The sequence below is a fragment of the Macrosteles quadrilineatus genome, unplaced genomic scaffold (genome assembly GCF_028750875.1).
Source record: "Macrosteles quadrilineatus isolate MER2022 unplaced genomic scaffold, UCM_ALF_1.0 Scaffold_8__2_contigs__length_117827958, whole genome shotgun sequence".
NCBI classification, from domain to species: Eukaryota; Metazoa; Arthropoda; class Insecta; order Hemiptera; family Cicadellidae; genus Macrosteles; species Macrosteles quadrilineatus.
This window is the reverse complement of record NW_026542601.1, coordinates 110,220,122-110,242,744: the sequence shown is the minus strand read 5'-3', so window position 1 is coordinate 110,242,744 and position 22,623 is coordinate 110,220,122. Positions and strand designations below refer to the sequence as shown.

General features: G+C 37.5%; 2 protein-coding genes across 9 annotated transcripts in view; one reads left to right on the top strand and one right to left on the bottom strand.

The window, feature by feature from the left end:
* Positions 1-22,623, bottom strand: part of LOC129001447 (voltage-dependent L-type calcium channel subunit beta-1) — a 234,315-nt gene that overhangs the window by 73,931 nt on the left and 137,761 nt on the right. The window lies entirely within an intron of this gene.
* LOC129001449 (cell cycle checkpoint protein RAD17-like) overlaps positions 1-22,623 on the top strand; it is a 36,436-nt gene that overhangs the window by 11,757 nt on the left and 2,056 nt on the right. The window contains exon 2 of one of the 2 annotated variants that reach the window (XM_054428736.1): positions 13,070-13,136. The exons of the other annotated variant lie outside the window; for it this stretch is intronic. The gene's annotated coding sequence lies outside the window, so the exon portion shown is untranslated. The remainder of the gene's footprint in view (positions 1-13,069; positions 13,137-22,623) is intronic. 2 annotated transcript variants of the gene reach the window in all.

Below are 22,623 nucleotides of genomic sequence, written 5' to 3'. Positions count from 1 at the left end.
AAAACGGTCGGTTTTTTGGTAAGCTGCACGCAGGCGGTCGTTTAGCACACGCGATCTCAGCGCACGCCACTCAGCTATCTCATGTGCGCCTTCTTGAAACCGATTACTAGCTTTACGTTCGTGATTCAGTAAAAGATTGTATGTACGAAATCGTTCAAGATTCAACAGCCCTTGAGCTTTCTCCCTTGCCTCTGCGTAGTCACAGAAATGAGTCGTGTTCGTAAAACAAAATCTCATCGACAAAAAGGTTCTCCTTGAGAAAATGAATTACAGAAATATAAACTACAAATTTACTTGCTGTGCGTTCAAAAACCTGCGGTTATATAATCCACAGCTTTTGGAAATCACTGATAAAGGACGTTTCTACATCGTTTTACAATTGGATATTGCATGTTAATCGATAAATCATAAAGCTTATAAGTAATACAGATTATACCCCTACTTGCTGACGTACCTCAGTGAATTAAGAAGATGGTTCGTATTCCTTAAAGAAAATTGGCTAATGATCGAGTTTGACATTTGCAGCTGGACAAAACTGTACTGCTTGTTGTCAAACAGTACGCATACAATATGTAATCGAAACGTTTACGCACTTTCTCCCGAATCCACTTCCTCAAGATCTTTGAAGACCAATACCTCAACGCTTCAACGCAGGAACCGATTTGTATGAAAATCCTACCTACAAAAAGACCGTAAAATAGTTATAGAACCCACGTGAGAGTTGAATTATCGTTAGCCATAAAGGTAGGTGGGTAGATTCGTTAGCTTAAGTGAACAAAAGGACCTCGGTGAATTTCGCAAGATGGGCGATGGGCGCCGGGCTGATTTACGGATATTTCGGGCCCAGCACGGGCCGTGTCCCGGCGGTTTATGATCGTTTTACTGCATGTCGTCCCGGTCCTAAATTAAGATGGTCTATGTTTTATGGATAGTTGCGTCGTTGAGAATAAATCAGGGACATTGCGAGTAGTTAATGAGAGCCAGGTGTACAAGAGGCGATATAACTGGAGAACATTGCTGTGGTGGGTGGATGGTCCGATCTCATCTTCTATTCGAATTTTACCACCTCCTTGCTGTCCAAACTTTGCTGTATACTGCTTTTCTGCACTGCATTGCATCAGTGTTTGAATTAGCTGCGATTCCCTTGTCTGTGCCTTGTACTCAGTTTAGAACTAAGAGATTTCTGGAAAAGGGGGATTTGTAGAAGAAATATGGTATGTATGATAACATACAAGAAAGGTCTGTGGTGGAATGTCATCTTCTCAATATTATATTGCCGTTCTCATTTTAGCCGAGTTTCCGAACTCTGCCGACGAAAGTTGTTGCCTTTGTCTTTTCAACTGATGCTTACCTTTAATCAAGGATGGCTTTAATGATCCTATCTGTACTCAGCAGCTAGGAATCAGTATTGCAAAAACAATAGGGTTGTAGTTGTGATGTTTGGTAGCTTATTTATTGCATGAACATCAAAACGATGGCTGGGATATAAGTAAAAGCTGAAAATTAAAGTATTTTCAATATTACTGCTATCATATTCTTCACAAGTTTCGAAGCGTTAAACCAGAAGTTTGAGTAGTCGAGAATCGCAAAGTATTTCATCTCTTCCGTTTGTTTAATTTGTTCAACTACTTATTTGGAAACACTGATTACAACTCTTCAACAAAATCAACGGTAAAATTGAGACATTTCTTTCTACCCATGAAACAGTCATTTTCTAGACATTTACTTTTCTTTTATTAACTCTTCTTAGTCCTCCAGTGTCAATGTTACCATCGAAATAGCTTTCAAGACTTCCCACTTCAATGAACGTTGATTCAGAGTATTTTGCTTGAAAGTCAACAGTTGTTGAATATAGTTGAAAGACTCTACTCACTCCATTTTACAACAAAGGGCTGTAAACGCACTGTGCAGCTCTACGAAGTGTCAAGTCAATGGCTCCACAGTCAAAACTGTGAATCAATTAAGCGGCCGCAGAACAACCATTAATTTTTATGGCACCCTAAAATCCAACCCCGGTTTATTTGCATTCCATGGCGAGAATCCGACTGAAGAACGGCGAACAAGTGTTTATACGGCGGAATCTTGTAAAACGGTCCGACGACTGTATTAGCACCGGGTGAGTTATACGTGGACTTTGAGAATTGTGGAAATTTTATCAACGGCCCTTGACCACTTTGAGTGGTCCTGATCTTAGAACTGCGGATATTAGTCTGTATCAAAACAGTCTGTGATCAAAGATACACAGTTCCACAGACTTCTTTCTACAATCTCTCCCTGCATTCCTATTATTGTAATCTTAAAATTGTAAAATGTCGCGGTCCCAACTAGTGATTAGGCGGTATGGATTTTGCTTATAGTTGTGACGCTTAAATGCAGGGATATTTTCTCATCGGGGTTGCATACTTTCAAATGTACTTGCTCTGCATAATTTAGAAACAAATTAAGGTAGCTGTAACCTGGTAGTACTGTTTCCAAGTTGTTTTTTATACCATTTAACATATGACAACAAGCCTGAATAGTCGTCAAGGTATGTAGTTTCACATTTAATTTTAAGTACTCTGTTTAGATTTTGTTCAATTTTTCATTATGATGCTTAACTTTGATTTCAAGAAGAACTCCGTTCAAACAACCGTGGCACCTGACGGATTAGGAGACCCCATGGAAACCCTTGGGGCCTCCTAATCCCTCAGGTGCCACGGTTGTTTGAACGCACTATATATATTATAAATGTATCCTAGAAGTAATTCTTACAAAATCTCCAGCATCTTGCTTATTTTGTCAAACACTTTATTTTTCTTCCCATTCCCACTAACCAGAGCTATTGACCTTTTTTTGTAGATTAGACTTTTGTATAAGAGGGCCAATTTTTGAAGAAATGGAAGATAAAAAACCATTTCATAGAGTATTGATATATAAACCGTGGATCAAATTATCATGTGATTTGCCACGTTTATTAGGCGATTAAGTAACATTTACCACCGAGAAAAACTAGATTGTTTCTCTGTCCCACAACCCTATTTCTGTTCCTACAACTACATTCAGTTTCTTCTACGACATTCACATTCGCCAACTGCATGACGTCTCAGTGACAACGACATCTGTTCACTCCAGTCCGGTCTTGTTGGCGGTTTACGATCTTCCTGATGGACCGTTTCCGGTCATTGCAGGGCTTCCGGTGCTAAAGTCCGCGTCTTCCGAGAACTCGACACTTGGTTTTTATCGTCAGTTTCCGTCGTCACTTGCAAGCTGTTTGTGCAATACTCGATTTTGCGTTGTGAGTTCGAGCAATTCAAAGATGTTATTTTTAAAGACCTTATTTAAAAATGTTTGGATATTTCGGTGATTTAGTCCAGTGGTGTCTATTATGCATTGTTTATGCTGTTGTGACAGTGAATTGGTTAAATAAATCGCAATATACTATGCATCGTTTTTAGTAAGTACTGTAAGGTGTATCTGTTTTGTTCGAATACGGAATTTTGAGTATGATTAGCGATTCGTTTTGTACACAACAAAATATCTTGCTGAAAATTTTTTCTTGGTTCTATGTAATTAAAATTTTGATTTTTACAACCAAGATATAGGCTAAACTCCGTCGAAGGCGAGATGAAAGGACCCCTGATCACTAGCGGGAAGTCTTCAATTGCATGCCACTAGTGTGCATGTGTGTGTGGAGTGTTTGGATACACACGCCCAGTGGCTCGGCCCCCGGCTCCTCTGCTCGTTATTAAATTACTATCTGCGATTTTGATTCACGCGAGCCGGTCGGTCTGGCCTTGTAGCTTCGTGCGGCAATACATTGTTGCGGTTCCAAGGCATTTTTGCTTGAAAGGATTCTATACTTTAGAAATAAATAGCAGACGTGTTCTATATGTTTTGTAACTATTTTATAATGCTTACCAACCACTATGCACTAAACAGAAAGCAATTCAGAGGTTTTTGATTTCCCACAAAGATAATTTATTGTAGTTTCAAAAAAAAATCTTTTTAAATTTCTCGTTAAATTTAAATAAAATAAAGTGGTACGACCATATTTTTTTTTCGAGAAGAGACTGTGTTCCAATGAAAATATGCCTACAAAAACGTAGGTACTCATAAAATTTGAAATCCTTCCTCTAGACGAAAAAATGGTAAATTTAGATGCATAAGGTTTGTGCACTGTACTATCCAGGTAGAATACTACTTTTCAATTAAATTGCGACCATACAAAGTAGGTATTTTAAGCCAAGTATGAATGGAGATGAGTGTAGGATGAGTGGCGCGATCTTGTATATAGGTGAAATATCAACATTTAAGGATTTTGAGGACATCGACTTTCGGTAAGGCACACTTCCAACTACAGTATCGGTTTTGGTTGTTCTTCTAACAATTATTGGTACATTTATTGTCATTGAATATTCGTCGAACAAATACATAGTCTAAGAGCGCGGCCGGGTTCAAATCCCGCCAAATCACCAATGGATTTTATCCCTTGATAATGCCGCAACCCCTAAGGTAAATGCACCAGTAGCTGACAGTGCTCCAGAAGCTGACAGTTTGAGTTTCTTTACATTATAATGTGGTCTCTTAAAAATATTTACACATGATTGCATTGTTAGAAGAACATATGTTTATTATTGATTTGTTTACAAAAAAATCAGTGAAATTTAGCCCATACTCGCTGAATGGTGGTGGTTTGAAAGCGACCCTGTCTGTACACATCACATTTAGTCGATTCCCTTACAAATAGTACTAATGATTAGGCTCATTATTTTTATCAATTATACCTTTGTTGACAATCTATACTATTATAAAGAAGAGGTGGTGTCTGTGTGTGTGTTTGTATGAGCTAATCTCAAAAACTACTGGTCGGATCGGGCTGAAATTTGGCATGATGATAGCTCACATTCCCGATTAACATATAGGCATATTTTTATCCCAAAAAATCCTTCGGGGCTCCGCCCCACTGGCTCTGGAGTTTCCCATGTTAACCTTATGAGAAATGGAATTAATGAATCTTAACAGCTGTTTCAATTAAACAAGTTGGTTCTGTTCTATGATGTTCAATAGCATTAAAAGTTACAAGGATTACCAACAGGGTTCAGCACTAGCACTATTATTTCTTTTACATTTGTGACAACAGCAAAAGGTGAGTGAGCGTAGCGAACGAACTTCAACCTGGAGGCGAGTGAGCGTAGCGAACGAGCTAACCTGAAGGCAAGTGAGCGTAGCGAACGAGCTAACCTGAAGGAAAGTGAGCGCAGCGAACGAGCTCCAACCTAAAGGTGAGTGAGCGTAGCGAACGAACTTCAAAAAGAACCGAAATTTCTTAAACCATGTCCTCACTCATAACTGCTATAAGCATTTGATACTTATATGCCAACCCCGTACGAAGGACGGGTACTCTGCTAGTTTCATGATAAAATTGGGGTGTTAGGGGTTTTGGATTTAAAATTATATCAATGTCAGGCTTTGGTACACAAAAGCCATACAAGTTCCACTAGCTGACAGGGGATATTTGCTACTTGCACAATATTAAATTGGTTTTACCTATCGAAATTTGCATGCTATTTATAATTTATGTGATCTCAACCACACCTTAAAATGTCATTATAATAAAGAAATAAGACCCCATAACTATTTTAAGCGAATTTCCCTATTGGAAATAATTTAGAGCTATTAGCCTAGGTCTCATGGTAATTTGTCAATTAGGCCTAACTTTTTTTAATGTAAATATTTTTTATTTTGAAATATGTAAAATACATTTTCTTAATAACGTTTTACATGATTTTATAATTTAATTATTAAGTTAGATTTTATTCGTCTTATAAATTATAAAACGCTTAGGTTTAGCAGCTATTACATTTATAGTTCCAGTGTCAGCTACTGGGACAACTGACAGAGTCAGCTACTGGTACAAGCACTTTTTTCACTGTCAGCCACTGGAACACGTACAAAGGTTGAATTAAGTTTAAAAATGTTATAAAATATATTTAAAAAACCCTTTTTGTATGACAAATTTGAAAACTACACTAAATTTAGAATCACATAAAATCCGTAATATCTCTTTAGTTCCTATTTATTCAAAACCACGGATTATTAAGTGCGTATAGTTTCTTATACTGTCAGCTACTGGTGCGTTTACCTTAGGCCCCGTTTATGCACCAAGTGCGGTAGCGGTAGCGACAGTGGGAGCGATTTCTAACACCATTGAGTTAAATGGGGCTGTTTATGCACCAAGAGCGATAGCGATAGCGGTTGACCTCCCGCTGCGGTTTCTAATTCGCCCGCTGTGTAGTTAGAAATCGCAGCGGTTGCTTGGGATGAAGCCAGGGTTGCCAACTTGACCCACGCTCACGTGCACTTAGGACAAATAGTTGTGTTAATTATTTGGCAGAGTTTGAGTTGGCAAGACTGTGTCCCCCTTCCATTCTCCTTTAACCAACCGCTACCGCTATCGCTCTTCGTGCATAAACAGACTCATTTACAGCGGGAGCGGGCCCGCTATCGCCCCGCTCCCGCACTTGGTGCATAAACGGGGCCTTAGGTCTAGAAATGTGAAAAACAATTCCGGGGTCGTGCCTAGCGTCCTAGGAACAAAAAAAATCCTAGCTACTACTATTGAAGAGCCCTTCAAAGGTCCATTTATTTTTAAAAGGTATCCGTTCAACCAATGCTCCAATCCAATCTACTGCGTTTTGTCAAACCAATGGTCCAATCCCATGTATTCTTCCAGATTGTCCACCAAATTCACGCGTTTGCAATCGTGCGTGTGACCTGCGTGCGGGATAATTATGCCCGACGTAACGCCCGTTAATGGAAGAGATAGAGGGTATAATGAGACAAACATGAATATTTAAGGATTGCAGTAGTTTTGGTTTTAATTGGCGTGGCCTCCCACGAGCTTTGGACCCGTCGGACCAGTTTTTGGAGCTCACTGTTCACTGTTCAATGCCCGCTGACCGTTGTGCGGTTGCCCAATTGTCGAGGAGGGTAGCTGTGACTAAACCATTGATTTTGAAAAGTGCAAATAAGCTTCACATCCTATTGTAAATTCACAATCCGGTTTTAGGCGTTGCATGTTGGTAATGTTCAAGGTGCTGGGAAAACCTTCGTGGCAAAATATGTTCGTCGAACAAAATTTGTTATGCTGAACTAGAAAGACACGTTTCTAAGTTGTTTTTCGAACAATAAATACTGTTCGCTCTAATTGCGTATTTAGGTTTTCGTCAGTGAAAGATAGATATGGATGGATGTAGGCATAGCGTCGGCATTTAATTTCTTGCATCGTTGTTTCTGATGCACGTTACATTATCAGCTACCGATGGCGTCGTCGGTGATGGTTTTTTTGTCCTAGGACGCTAGGCACGAGCCCGGAATTGTTTTTCACATTACTTCAGGCTAGACCAAGGGGTTACGGCATTATCACATGGATAAAATCCATTGGTGATTTGGTGGGATTTGAACCCGGGACCTAAGGAACCGGAGTCCCGCGATCTAACCACTGGACCAGCTCGCTGCCCAACGTCGATGATGTTAGAAAAAATTGGGACAGAACCTATGATCAGAATAACTGTGCATGTTCTTCAACTTTACTCGGATGTCGCATTCTGATTTTGAGTTGCTAGTAACATTAAACGGTCCTGAAATTTCAAAATGGAATATTCATTTGTATGAGTATATAACTGTGAAAGCTTTAGCTATTGAAGTTTATTACTATTGTTTTATTGAAACTTAAAAACAAGAGTGAATTCGAGATTTTTTCCACTACTTCCATTGGCTCAGAATTACAGTAATCATGGTGGGATTGGTATACAGTATAATTGGTGGGGAAATAAAGTGTTCAATTCGTAACCGACTGTCAGTTGGCAATAGAGCCCTGTCCTCTTTTTTGAGACTCGAGTCATTTGAAATTGCGTCTATATATTTTAAGCCAAAATCCGTCTAACTGCCGGAACGTCGAATTAATTAGGCTGGGTGAAACTAGATATATCGAACGTGTCCTAGGAAAGGTTCTCATTCGTTAGTTTTAATTGACTGTTGCCAAAAATCCGTACAGAACTGGTCACAATCTACATTGCTCTGGTAGGATACAATTTATGTATTTAATTTCGATCCCAACCATCCAACTGGCGATAAATTGGCTCCAAGTTTTAAGAATAAATTTGATAAATTCTTATTCAACCTAGCTACTTTAACCTATACCTATACTCCTATTTAACCTACTTGTACCTAGCTATTTTAAAAATAAAATTAACTAATTTTGATTCCCTCCGTACAATCATGTGCGATCAATCGGCGTCCGTTCGAGTCTTCTGGTTGCGTATAATCTTCGAAGGCGCGATTTTATACTTTTAAATATTGTTGTGCAAAGAGCTTGACATCGTGAAAGGAAATCGGGGACTTCTGTAAATTTTATTCGTTCAAAATAACTAACCTTACAATTTGGACCAAAATTGTACACTACAAGACATCTTCCATTTCTTTACAATTCAAATTCATTTGAGTCCATACACACAAATTGTAAAATACAATAGTGTATAGGCTGCGTTAACATATAATACTACTTAAGACTAATATAACGATGATGCAAAATAATTTTCTATTTTATAAAAACAATGTTTTAGTAGAATTTTCTTAGCTCCTTTAAAATATTTTAGTGGTCTTTAACCCTATCTGGTAACATTGATGTATATTCTTTAAAATGGCAGTTTTACAACTATTCTGGTTTACAGGAATGTAAATTTGTCGATGGCTTCCTCAAAACTGTTAACACGGATTCAAAGGGCTTCCCTCTACGTTTTAAACGGATTAAAGAGTTTAAACAATCCCTAGAAACCTCACGTTTACTGTGTTTCGTGTTATCCGAGTTTGTCATCACTTTGGTCCGTAGAACATTCTTGTATAAATATCACGTGTTTTTGTAATTTTCATTACACTTGAGATGGGGATGGGTATATGCGTAATTAACCGAAAGTACCTGGGGACCGAGCTTTGCTCGGGGAACTTCATTAGTATACTCTGAGAGTATTCTTTGGTCAATGTCATATGTCCCAAACATATTGTTTTGCAGTCTTTGCAGTCTATTTAACGTCTGTTAAAACAATATTGCAGTTGACAAAAATAATGAGAAAAATGAGTTTTTCAAAATTTGTTTGGAGCTCCTAACTATAGAAAATACCCAGTATTTTCCACGCTGAATTCGAAAAAAAAGGCTATCCGTTTACGTCGGAAAAAGTCAGTAAAAAGAAAATCTTCACACCTTCCTTCTTTTGAAGTATTAGTCACTGCAAGAACTTGGGCTCGACCCGAAACCACAACTGGACCCTTTTATTTAACCACAATTTTCCTAAATGTAATACCATTTTCCGGAAACTGAGGACTTCTTCCGACCGAAACACGACACTGGTAAAAAAATATGTATACAATTTTTATTTTCACATGATTTGATCACTAGTTTTCCAAAGTATGTACTTACTTCATTGGACTCTTTTCCTGCCTTATCACCTTTAATTATTAAAGACTAGCAGAGTACCCGTCCTTCGTACGGGGTTGGAATATAAGTATAAAATGCTTATTGCAGTTATACTCAAGCTTTGCGATTGCAATGGGTGGAGGACACAGTTTGATAAAATTTGCTTTTTTAAATTTACAGTATTCTATAGTATTACACATCTACCATAGCCATAATGTTCTACCATTTTACCTAAACAATAGAGAAAAATAAATTATCAATTCGCAAAATATCACAAATTATTCATGAAATGAAAAACATACATAACTGTAAACAATCCTACTTTGACAGTTCTCATTGCGAATCACAGTTTTTTGTTGCTGCTTAGTTCAAATTAGCTGTTTTCATAAATGCAAAAAAAATATAGTGCTGCACCCTGTTGGTAAATCTTATAACTTTTTAATGCTTTTCCATATCATAGAACCAACTTTTTTAGTTGAAACAGCTGACTAAATTCTTTAATTCCCTTTAAATATGAATACTCTTAAGGTTAACATGGGGAATTACAGAGCCACTGGGGCGGAGCCCGAAAGGATTTTTGAGATAAGAATATGCCTATATGTTAATCGGGAATGTAAGCTATCATCATGCCAAATTTCAGCCCAATCCGTCCAGTGGTTTATGCGTGATTGAACTTCAAACAAACAAACAAACAAACAAACAAACACACAAACTTTCACATTTATAATATTAGTAAGATAAAAAAAAAAACTTGTATCATCTGGTGAGTAACATGTTTAGTAATTCTTCAGTGGACTACTACCCATCCCATCCAATAATATCCCAAAGACGTTTTTACTGAACTTGTTATATTCCATCATCGCCACTATTTATTTTTAACACCCCTGGAGTACGAACTATGGCTGGACGCCAGAGCAGGCGCTAGTGGGACATTGTACGCTTGTAAACAGTGTATTTTTGACCCCTCATTTCGGGGCTTTGCCTCTACAGCGATAAATTGTCATGTTGCAACAGCGGGTGAAGCCTTTATGCTTCTGGAAGTGGCGGCGTCATGTCGCGACGCTGGAAAAGAGAACAGGCTGCTAATTCGGGGCTACTTTCATAATACAGTAGTATTTTAGGGAATTGTCACCCTTGGTTCTGAATGATATGTATTCATTGTATATTGCGGACGATTCTAAACATATGCAGGAAGAATAGGGTTTACGTCTCTAGATTAGGAAGACTGTTGATAAATAATTGTAATCATCGGGTTGCGTTTTGGGGCTCTGTTGAACATCGAAACGGAAAATTAAAACGGTCCCGGGTGAAGGTGTTACCATTCCACTCAATAGGGTGATTTTCTAAAATTGTCTACCAAGCAGTGCTATAGTTTTGTTGTAAATGCATTTGTGTGTACTGTAATTGAAAAAAACAATATCTACTTTTAATCGGTTAGTTTTATATAACAATAACTTAACACCATATACAAATTTGTTATATACCTACAAGTTTACGGAATAGAGGATTGTTTTCCCAATTTTGTGCCATGCGTGCTTGTCTTTAGATTTGTTCTATATATTTTATTTGAAATGTTATTGAATGAATTATAAATACAAAAACTGGACAATTTACGTGAATAATGAACATCAATATTGAGATTGTGTTTGATGAATTAATCAGTTTTTTTTTCAATTTTCAATAATTGTTTCAAATTATCTATATTTTCTTCTTTGCTCAATCCACTACAACCACTCCTTCCTCCCACTACCTCTTCCTACAAACAAGATAAAAAACTAGATAAATCAAGATAACGTGGCGAAATCCCACTGCAACAAGCCCAGGAGGTTTTAGAAGTCCAGATTTATTAGGCAGACAATCCGGCATTTTTCGGCCAGTTAATCAATGTTTTGCCCATTTAGGCGCTTGCTAGCCGGTTTATCTAGCCGCTAGTTGCGCTGGAAGAATTTCAGCATCTTTGGAAATTCTCACGGCGAAGAGTAATTTATTCTCTTCCTCGCTTTTCTAGCCTTTGATGTTGAGATTCCAATTTAGCCTTGTTCGGTAATGTCTAATGTTTGTCACATGGTGTTCCATCATTGGATGAGCTACATGGTTTTGTAATCTCCCATTTCTACTAGTCCAGATTGAGTTTGAATTTTTTAAATGTTATAGTGACCACAGTGAGGTCGTTATTTGTAGAGGAAGTGATTTAAACACACTCTCTGTTCGTGAATTTGAACACTTTTGATGTATCTAGTTTCAAAGTAGGAGAATATTTATACTCTGACGATGTAACTATTTTGTACTTGTCATGGAAACTGTTGTGCTTAAATATATGAATTTGATTTCCCTGTAGTCTTTTCAGTTCAGTGTTTCTTGATATAATTTTGAGACAACTTCTTTAACCCGTTTTGGTTACTGTTGCTACCATAGAAATAAAACCTCGTTGATAAATTCTTCAAGGAGGAAACTAAAATTACTATTTCATCACTCATTATATGCCAAAATTACAATTATTTGCAATTCTGTAAGTTATCTGAAATTACTCATAAGACTCAGTTACCTAAAACCTGCATGGTGATTATTGTAATGCAAGTAATCCTCGATCGATCCGAAAGTATATATAGGAACAAACTCTTCGTTTTAAAACTATATGGCGCGGCTAGTCTAGATGTAATTATGTGATGCTTATGTCATGAAGGAATTTGTTCAAATTCCACCCATCGCCATGGGTTATTTTAATGACGAAACCCGATAGTTCTCAACCTCCCATCATTGATGTCACGATATTTGTCAACATACCTTCAATGTCCACTCGCCTTAATAAAACCAAAAAGGTGTTACCACATTTTTTGTAAATAACTAACTCCTTGGACATCCCTCTCCCCAAAAGTCATTTGATTACGTACTTCTATCGCTTACTTGAGTCGGAATTGCTCAGTTACGTCTCGTAGATTTTTAAAATAAACACATGCGCCACATCTGTGCTGGACAAACAACATAAATAATCATTAACGAGAAGAGGTGGGCATTAGCGGGTTAATTGTGACAAACTCCGTCGCGCGCCACTTGCGTCCCAACGGCGTGTGAGGCGCGGGATTGGCGGGAGTTCATAAATTTGGCGCGATCAGCTAGAATAAACAGAATTAGCCTGTGATTGACCTGGGTAGCCACAGGGTGGTGTGTTCAGACCTGTGTTGTTTGTGCTGCAACGCTGCTAGCTGGAACAACCGTGCAGTTTGATGAAATTGGGAGGTTGTCAGATGGTTTGTCGGATGTGGAGGTTGAAGATTGTACCAGTTGGTTTATTAAGTCTGTACTTCAACTGGCAATACTATCACAATATACCAGTTTCAAAGGTTGTATACTAGACAATATAAACAAAGTATAATTAAAGATGTTTGAAAAATAATTACTTTTCTCCAACCTTCAGCGCCCTGTAGCTGTCAGCTAAGCAGGACTGCGTGTTTTTTCTTTGACAACACCACGAAACCAAATTCCCAAAAAATATAAAACTCGGTTTGGCAATAATAGTGAGATTATTAATTTGAATCTCGCCGTATTTTTTCTGAACCTTTTAGATACACATCTACTAGAGTCGACGGGAAAAATAAAAATAATGTTTGTTTGTTTCAGACGGGGAGGGCTAAATAGAATGCATTCAAAAAACTTGTTCAGCATTTAAAATTTATCTCTACCACAGGTATGTATGATGAAACCATGAAACGTAATACAGTAGTATAGCTGCAGCCCATGTATATAACATAAGTAGGCTATAGTATACTGTAGTTGTTTAGTTATAGATACTAGCTGTTACCCACGGGCTTCGCCCCGTTTGACATCATAAGTATTAATAAAACTATTGATTGGTTAAGTTAACCTGAAATAAACAAAATACAGTAAAAGAAACAAATAATCACACCTGATTTTAATAAGGTAATAAATTGAAAGAATAACAAACAAATAAGTACAGCTGAGGTATTTTTAACATTAGGTATATGAAAAGTTACCTTTAGAAAGGAATTACGACCTTAAAGGGCAATTTATGACATAATGGATAATTTTGCGCAAGGTTTCTCGTCATGACGAACATTTTAAGTATATGGTTTATTGGTGACTTGTAGTTTTCTCAAAAGTTCATGGGTACTTTTGGCTTTATATATAGATTTTATATTCTGCAAAATATTAAATGAAATGAAAATTCTTCTTTATTAAAGGTGAATGTAATACCTCATGGCCCTTTCTTACAGTTAACCTCAAAAAAAAAAACTAATAAAACATTCACAAAAAATACCCATTGATTTATCATTTTAGGCTCGTATATTCAAGTTTATCAAACTTCACTATGAATTCATTTAAATACACTTGGGAACCAACTTGTGTAAGTACGTATGATTGTGTCTATACAAAAATCTTACTAATATTATAAATGTGAAAGTTTGTGTGTTTGTTTGTTTGTTTGTTTGTTTGTTTGAAGTTCAATCACGCATTAACTACTGGACGGATTGGGCTGAAATTTTGCATGATGATACCTCATATTCCCGATTAACATATAGGCATATTCTTATCTCAAAAACCCTTTCGGGCTCCGCCCCAGTGGCTCTGTAGTTCCCCATGTTAACCTTATAAGTATTCATATTTAAAGGGAATTAAAGAATTTAGTCAGCTGTTTCAACTAAATAAGTTGGTTCTATGATATGGAAAGTATTAAAAAGTTATGAGATTTACCAACAGGGTGCAGCACTATTATTTTTTTTGCATTTATGAAAACAGCTTATTTGAACTAAGTAGCAACAAAAAACAGTGATTGGCAATGAGAACTAACTGTCAAAGGAGGATTGTTTACTGTTATGTTTATGTTTTTAATTGCATGAATAATTTGTGATGTTTTGCAAAGTTTTAATTATTTATTTTTCTCTATTGTTTAGGTGCAGTGGTAGAACATTATGGCTATGGTAGATGTGTAATACTATAGTATAGCGTAAATGTTATTATAGTAAACAGTTTTGTTCAAATGTGTCCTACCCCATTGCAAAAGCTAAGTTAGAGTATAACACTGCAATAAACATTTTGCACTTATATGCCAACCCCGTACGAAGGACGGGTACTCAGCTAGTATAAAATAAATTGAACGTAAACTATAGTCACAGTATATTTTAAACGTGACAATAGTTGGATTGTTATGTCGATTGTTATTACAACCTTATTTGTTGACATTTTCTCTTCTATTACGTTCACATCTGGAAAATAGTCAATAAGACGTCATATTTGTTTGTGAATCGTATTCATATCAGCACAAAATGTTCCAAAAAAATTAAACAACACGCACAACATTCATTCAAGGCAACCCTGAAATTACGATAGTTTGGAAACAAAGTGTCAAGCTAAAGATGCTGCAGCGCATACGCGCGGCACGCCGAGATTACAGCGCTGCTAATAAAATGTAACCCGCTAATGTGAAAATTACAGCGCTCGGTGGCTATTAGAGGTTGTACTCGGAGGACGACGCCGACGTATTGTACGGCAGAGTCATTATAGCGCGGTAAGTGGCAAGTGTTTAGACCGAGTGGGCGAGTTTGATTCAATAAAACCTTCAAAGGGCCATTACATCGTTTGGGGGGTCGTGGAGAAAAGAATACACGAAGTGCTTAAATATTTGCCTCGTTTGCGTTTCAATTCGTTGTTATTTGGTTTTTGTTCTGTTCTGAAATTTCTGTGATAAAGGCCTAAAATGCATATTGAATTGTTAGGTACTAAATTACGATGTCAATATTTTTCAACCCTAGAAGTAAGGCGTCGAAATCACTCTTCTATTGAATCACTTTTCTTATTCTTTCTATTTGTCGTAGTCTTCAGGGATAACCGTGGCTTATCGCAAGTAACTTGGGCTGTAAAACTATGGTAATTTTCAACGTGGATAAAACGGCAGCCCGAGTTACCCGTAGTAGGCTATAACTCCGTTTTACACAGAAGATCAACTTAAACATTTAGTGTAGAAAGCTTGTAAGAATAACTAATTACACTCGGCAACTAGTTTCGATACCGAATTGAAGCAATCCTAAAATTGTAATTATCTTATACTGAAGACTGAAGCTTTTAAAATATAAACGATACATCGATGAACACATGTAACGTATATACATACGGAGAAACAACACATATAGCTTTTAAAATATAAAAGATACATCGATGTACACATGTAACGTATATACATATGGAGAAACAACACATATAGCTTTTAAAATGGAGAGATAAACATATCATACTTTTGAAATTATTTTAGCCTAAACATTTACAATTTCAGACCCACTATCTTGAACACTATTTCCTGAGTTGTTAGTTATAATAAGTGTTAAATGCTTACATCTGAGACTTTGAAGATTAACCTGTGATGGCAATGGATACATACCTGAAATCAAAACACATTTGTATGAATTTAACGTTTAAAATACTATTGTTAGTGGTATTTGTAATAAGAGCATTGCATGCAATAGTACTGTATAGATAACATATTTATATGTATTATTACAGTATATTTTACAGTGCACACCTCATATACCAAACAGGAAAAATACAGTACATTATACAAATTACTTAAAAGGGAGAAAATAATAACAGTCATATACTTAAGTTAAAAATCCTAATGAGTTATACACTCCTTGTTAGATACCTAGTTTATATAACACACAATGTTATTTTACACAATAAAAACCGGAAATGATAGCTGTACGTTGGAACTTTTTTGGCGCCCGAACTACGGCCGCGAACTGGCAGTAGCAACAAACTTGCGAATCGACGTTATCATTTCTCCTTGGTGTGTCTCTAGTTCAGATCAGTTCACACCATGTTTAGCTGTGTATCCAAACTAAGACTACACATTTATATCGAAATCAACTTGATTGGAATATAAGTCAGACCGAGTTTGGTTAGGTTAAATTTGTTCTGTGAGTGTGTTTATGCCAGTATTTTTGCGTTTTTAAGGAAACAGTCCAAATCGTGGTCCTGCTACTATCTAAAGTTTACCTTTTCAGTTAGTATTCATTATTGATAGCTAATTGAAAAATTACGTCTAGGTCCTGAATCGAACGAATAAACCTAAGATATGAAGGTGAACACTATATCAATCGTTTGGCTATCCGCATACTATCTTATACGGGATCAAAGAATCGCAGAGATGCAAAATCATCCAATCACTTTTTTCATTGATACAACTTCTATCCTTTTCACACCTCTCCTTACGATAAGCACAGTCTCATCTGATCAAACCCGCAGCTGTTCGTGAGAACTGTAAGGTGTGAGACTAAAGTTTGGAGTTTGACTCGCAAACTGTGGACCGGGCCCGCGTAGGTCGCATATTTACATAAACACATCTCCAGTCAGATGTTGAGATAAGGTTCATTCATTGTCCACATTCTGCCACGTTGTACTTGTGACCTCTACAGTTTCAACGGTTACCTTTTGGTACTTGATGCAATTGTATGTATATTTCTATTTATACATATACGTTAGTTGTGGGATAATTGATCATCTTACTCAATTCTATACGCATTACATTTATTCTACATTACATTTATTTAAGTTTATTCTTGTAAATTTCGTTTACCATAACCGTCAGAAACCTTGCAGAAGAAAATAATCCTATGATATAGCTCGACCAGCAGTTATTAGTTGGGTCGATTTCAACGTGGCTTGGACATTGCTGTGGGTTTGCTTAAAGTTCGTAAAATCTCACGACATATAAAAGATACGATCCAGAATACATTTTTCCTTTGCAGAATGTACTTACTCATTCTAATACGAAAGCAAAGTTTTTTGTTGAATATTCAAGCTAGTGCAACACACATGGCTGTTGGGTTCTCGGCACATCGTAGTGCATTGCGCATGCGCAAGACCTTTTATGGGCGGAGTGACGGCCAGATCGTGAACATCTGTCGGGTTTATGGTTATGATCGCAGTCCGAGGCGCAATTCCCTAATTATAACCGAATCTTGACATGGAGCCTTCGTCAAATAAACGCTCGCCGCTCGATTATTACTTCTATCCTGTTTCATGTCCATGCTTCGCCTCCATTTATTTCTGACTTGCCTGTGATATAAAAATAGAGTACTTTTACATGTTCATGTTTCGCCTCCTCCCTACGTTGGATGAAAGAAACGCCACGTTACTGTCTTGTATGTGGTACATGATGATAATGATAATTTATTGTCTAAGGCGAAGTAGTTCTTTCGTATGTATTGTGCAATTACTTTTCATCGACCTCTAAATCCTTTGTTTTGTTCGTCTATCTAGCCTAGATAAATATGTAAAACTGAAATGTTTCGTAAGAGCCTCGTCCGAAAATTTCAATTACCCCCTCCGACCGAACCGAGTGGGCAGCGGGCAATAAGCACTGGTATTTATGGGGCACTCTGGGCAATGAGCGGGCCAAGGGATGCCAAAAACAAAAAGCGTTTAATGAACCGACCCGCGTATGTGAGATATGCCCTCTAAGTCATACGGGCCGTGTAGCCGGTTTGGTAGGTTCGAGTACACGGTCGGGCGAACCGTGATTCGCTAGCTATTAACTAGACCTCCTCTTGAATGGTTAATTAAAAACGAATTATACCCCTGAAAACCCACAGTTCGTGATCTCCCTGTACCTGGACGCTTGATTAGAGCCGCACGGAGAGTGGATGGCCAACTAACTCGTTTAAATTGGGGAATTTATGTTGGAAGCTTTTCTTTTGGGTAATGTGGATTGCGTTAAGGGAAACTGAGCGTATCATGTCCAGACAACACAATGCTAAGTACTCAATTTGCCCTCAAATTCAAAACTGTTCAAGATTTTCACTCGTAGTGTGCTGTGATAACATTTTTTGTTACTTTTTATATGACAAAACCCTTTGTACAACCCATTCGTACTATGCGTCCTAGCAATTTTCATATTTATAACGTAATACTACATTTCATACTCACATACATGTTTTATCATCTGGACGTCAACGATGTTGTTTGAATTCGAGGATAAAGACGTTGGATTTTGAGTTTGGTCCACCTCTTATTCACAATTAGTTTTGCTAATACTAGTGATGATCCTGAACATGAATGATTCTTTTAATTCAAGCAGCTTTTCCTGTACTGCAATTGGCCCAAGAATGATGTCACTTTCGAACTGTTCGATCCATCTCTGATTCACAATGTTGTTGGCACGAGTGATCCTGAACTTGGCCTATGTCTGTGTCAGAGATACTGCAGTCACTAAACTTCAGCCACTCTAAAGTGCCATCCGTTTGAATCGTTCAACCCACCTCTGATTCACAATGTTGTTGACACCAGTGATCCTGAACTTGGCCTGCCCATGTCTGTGTCAGGGATACTCGAGTCACTAAACTTCAGCCACTCTAAAGTGCCATCCGTTTGAACCGTTCAACCCACCTCTGATTCACAATGTTGTTGACACGAGTGAACCTGAACTTGGCCTGCCCATGTCTGTGTCAGGGATACTGCAGTCACTAAATTTCAGCCACTCTAAAGTGCCATCCGTTTGAACCGTTCAACCCACCTCTGATTCACAATGTTGTTGACACGAGTGATCCTGAACTTGGCCTGTCCATGTCTGTGTCAGAGATACTGCAGTCACTAAACTTCAGCCACTCTAAAGTGCCATCCGTTTGAACCGTTCAACCCACCTCTGATTCACAATGTTGTTGACACGAGTGATCCTGAACTTGCCCTGTCCATGTCTGTGTCAGGGATACTGCAGCCACTCTATAAGTGCCATCCTTTTGAACCGTTCAACCCACCTCTGATTCACAATGTTGTCGACACGAGTGATCCTGATCTTGGCCTGTCCATGTCTGTGTCAGAGATACTGCAGTCACTAAACTTCATCCACTCTAAAGTGCCATCCGTTTGAACCGTTCAACCCACCGCTGATTCACAATGTTGTTGACACGAGTGATCCTGAACTTGGCCTGCCCATGTCTGTGTCAGGGATACTGCAGTCACTGAACTGCAGTCGTCCTTGTACAGGCGGCTCGTAATGTGTAGAATGGCTCACCTTTGACCTTGCTTTTGGAGGTCACTTCGCCCGATTTGCGGCCCGGAATATTAAATTTGAGAAGTGCAATTAATCTAAGCACCGTTCACAAATTGTTTATTTACGACCTGTGTGCGCTCGGCTGGCTAGTTTTGTACGTGAGACTCTTCCCAACTCCGTGTGGTCTAGTTGTTTCCTCTCATAAATACTGTTTATAATTCAACAAAAGAATGTCCGAAATTATATGAAATTATTTGTTGTATTTCTTATGAAATAACTATATTTAATGAAACATTTAAAACTACTGTGGCAGTGTTCTCCTGTCTCCTATATTTAAATTCATCATAGATATTAGTGCTACGTATATTCCGCTGTTTATTCAAATTTAAATTATTTAGAAATTTAACTATGAAGACAATTTTTATAGCTAATCATATCATTTATATCTCGTATAACTTTTATATTATAATAAATTTGTAGAATACGCAATGTTGTACTGATATTGTACTTGGTACAACACTCATCCCTGCTAATTGTGGTTTTTTATTTTCTTCTTTTAACGGTCCATTTTTTGGATGTTTCCTACATAAATTCTTTTGATTATGGTCAAGATTGGCGTATTTTTTACATTTTATTTAAAACTGTGTTCTAAAAAAGTGTTCTTAACTATACGCGTTTCAATGGAGTGCAAGCATAGATAAAACGTTAGATTTCTCATCCTAATGAAGCAGCTTAATACAATTGTATTGTTAGTTCTGTGCGGTGTACTGCAGAGGTCGTGTTTTGTTTAAACATTTTTCTTGTTATTTTAGTCATTTAAAATGTTTAACCAAGAACAAATTTCACTCCGTAACCACTATGAGGTGAAATCAACACCTACAGATGGGAAAATACTTTCGCCCTGAAAGGACAAAGAAGTACACCAGGTTTGTGGCCATAATTTGTGTTTAATGTATGCAAGAAGATACAGCCAGCATCCAAGTGCGCATTAGCATATGGTTGCGCCACACCCAAATTCAAGAGTGGCAAATGCCGGAGTGTAAATCATGGAGGTATTTGTAAGTGGTAGGGGGAGGAGGGGGCAAGTGTATGAGCGCGTGGCCACCGGACTAACTGGTCCTTCGGGCCGGATCACAATCAGTTATTGTATGAAAGTTCACTTGAGCTGACCTTGAGGAACAGGTTCGATTGCAGCGAGCCGCCCTGTAAAGTGTGGGACGTACGATGGCCCCTCGGTCGTAAAGTAGTACCCGAACTCTGCACTGTTAGCACCTCCGATGGCCGATGGCCTCGTGGCGTGTCAAGTGGGCCTTTGTGTGGAGTTCGTGCTTGGATCAAATGCTAATTTTGTGTTCTGTACCCCATGACTTTTACCAACCATCAGTTTTTTTTTTTATTTGTTTACTTAAGAACATTTATTAGCAATATAGTAATATTATCGTGTAATATTAATCATGATACTGCGATTACGACCTTAGTTTCAAAATGTGTATTGTTGAATAGAGTGCTGTCTCTTCTAAAAGAGTATTGTAGTATTTTGGTACTTCACATGTTATCATATTACATTCAATAGCCATAAAATTGCAACTTACTCCATAATTGTGTTTTAGTATTTTAATACTACTTTGATATTTTAGTTCACGAAAAATGTCATGTTACAAATCCTTGATAATAATAAAAACCGTGTTTTTATGGGTACTTATATATAACTTTTAATGCAGAATTACATTAACTAAAAAACGAAACAGATGTATTAATTTATAAGACTGCAAAGATTTGTCTAGTTTTCGGATATTTTTCTGTTTTAGTCTTTTCATCTTCATTTTCGACATCACAATAAGCATTGCGTTCTGATATGTCATAACTTAGACGATGATTGGCAGCATTGTAATGTTCTTTAAATGGAATAACTTTGGGAATTTTCATTATTATTTTGTACAAATGTATATAGCAAAAAGAGCATTTTTTTTTGCTTGTTTTCTGGGTGTATTTCACTGAAGTGGAGAATTTTGTACCGGTCGCCTGGGTCGCCGGCAATGTGGCGATGGAGGTGCCAAGGTAAGCGGATTGCTGAGGCACTCGGTTCAGATGTCTCGGCCTCTCTAATCTGTAATCTCCCTACAAAAGACGTTTACTGTTGCGAAAAACCTCCAGGAAAACTAGATTTGAGCTCAACTAAATCCCCTACATGTTGATTGCTCAGCTCTGCTACACTGTTCCATCAATTTAGGTTTTTCAAGTCGTTTATGACACTATTTGTTTGATTTGTAAGCTGTGTTTTGTAAATTGTTGATGTTCTCTTATACTCTTCTCCAGGGATTTGAAACTCGTCTCAAGTGTTTCTATTCTGTTCTTAAATCTGAAGGGATGTATAGGCCTATAACTGAATACACGCCTACAATATAACCACATTGTATCTGTGCGTAGATAAATACCGTATTATTTTATTACAACTATTTAAAATGACTCGTTTAAATAGATCTAGTTTGTTCAAAAGCAAGGGCATTTGATATTGTAGGTCTGTATCATTCTGCTAACAAAATGGTGTCCACAGTATCTTATTTTGCTATTTCAGAAGAACAGCTGTTTAATTTATTTACTAGTATATCTACTCGTCTTATTAAATTCGAAGTAAACAACTAAAACCCCAGCCAACTATGCAAAAATAAACATCTACAATCGATAACAGCAGTCGATTTTACTCTTGATACATTTATTTATTCACAATGGAAGTTCGAAAATGAATTTATTTACCGCCACTTTCCCTTAACTTAATTCCAGGTGATTCAGTTTTACCTTACATTAGCACAGCTACCCATAAAACATAACAGCTAACATAAACAGATTTTGCATACTTACTTTGCGTACTTGCTTTGCTATATAGAACTACTAGAGAGTACAAAGTGACCGTGTAAATTGTGACACGAATATCGTTCTGAAATCAGTTGCGACACGGTAGCGGTTGTCCGGTTGTCCGCCCCGTTGGCCAGGAGGCATACGATAGCAATGCCACTGTTGTACAAAGTGAGATCTTGATGATAGTAGGTGATTAATAGAACGAATGTTTACCGGTTGTTGTTTAATTAGAGTGCTGAGTTGATCCCAATCAGGATAGCGAGGACGGAGCAACGACTAGCGGTGGCAGGAGCGACTAGCGATATAATCAGAACAG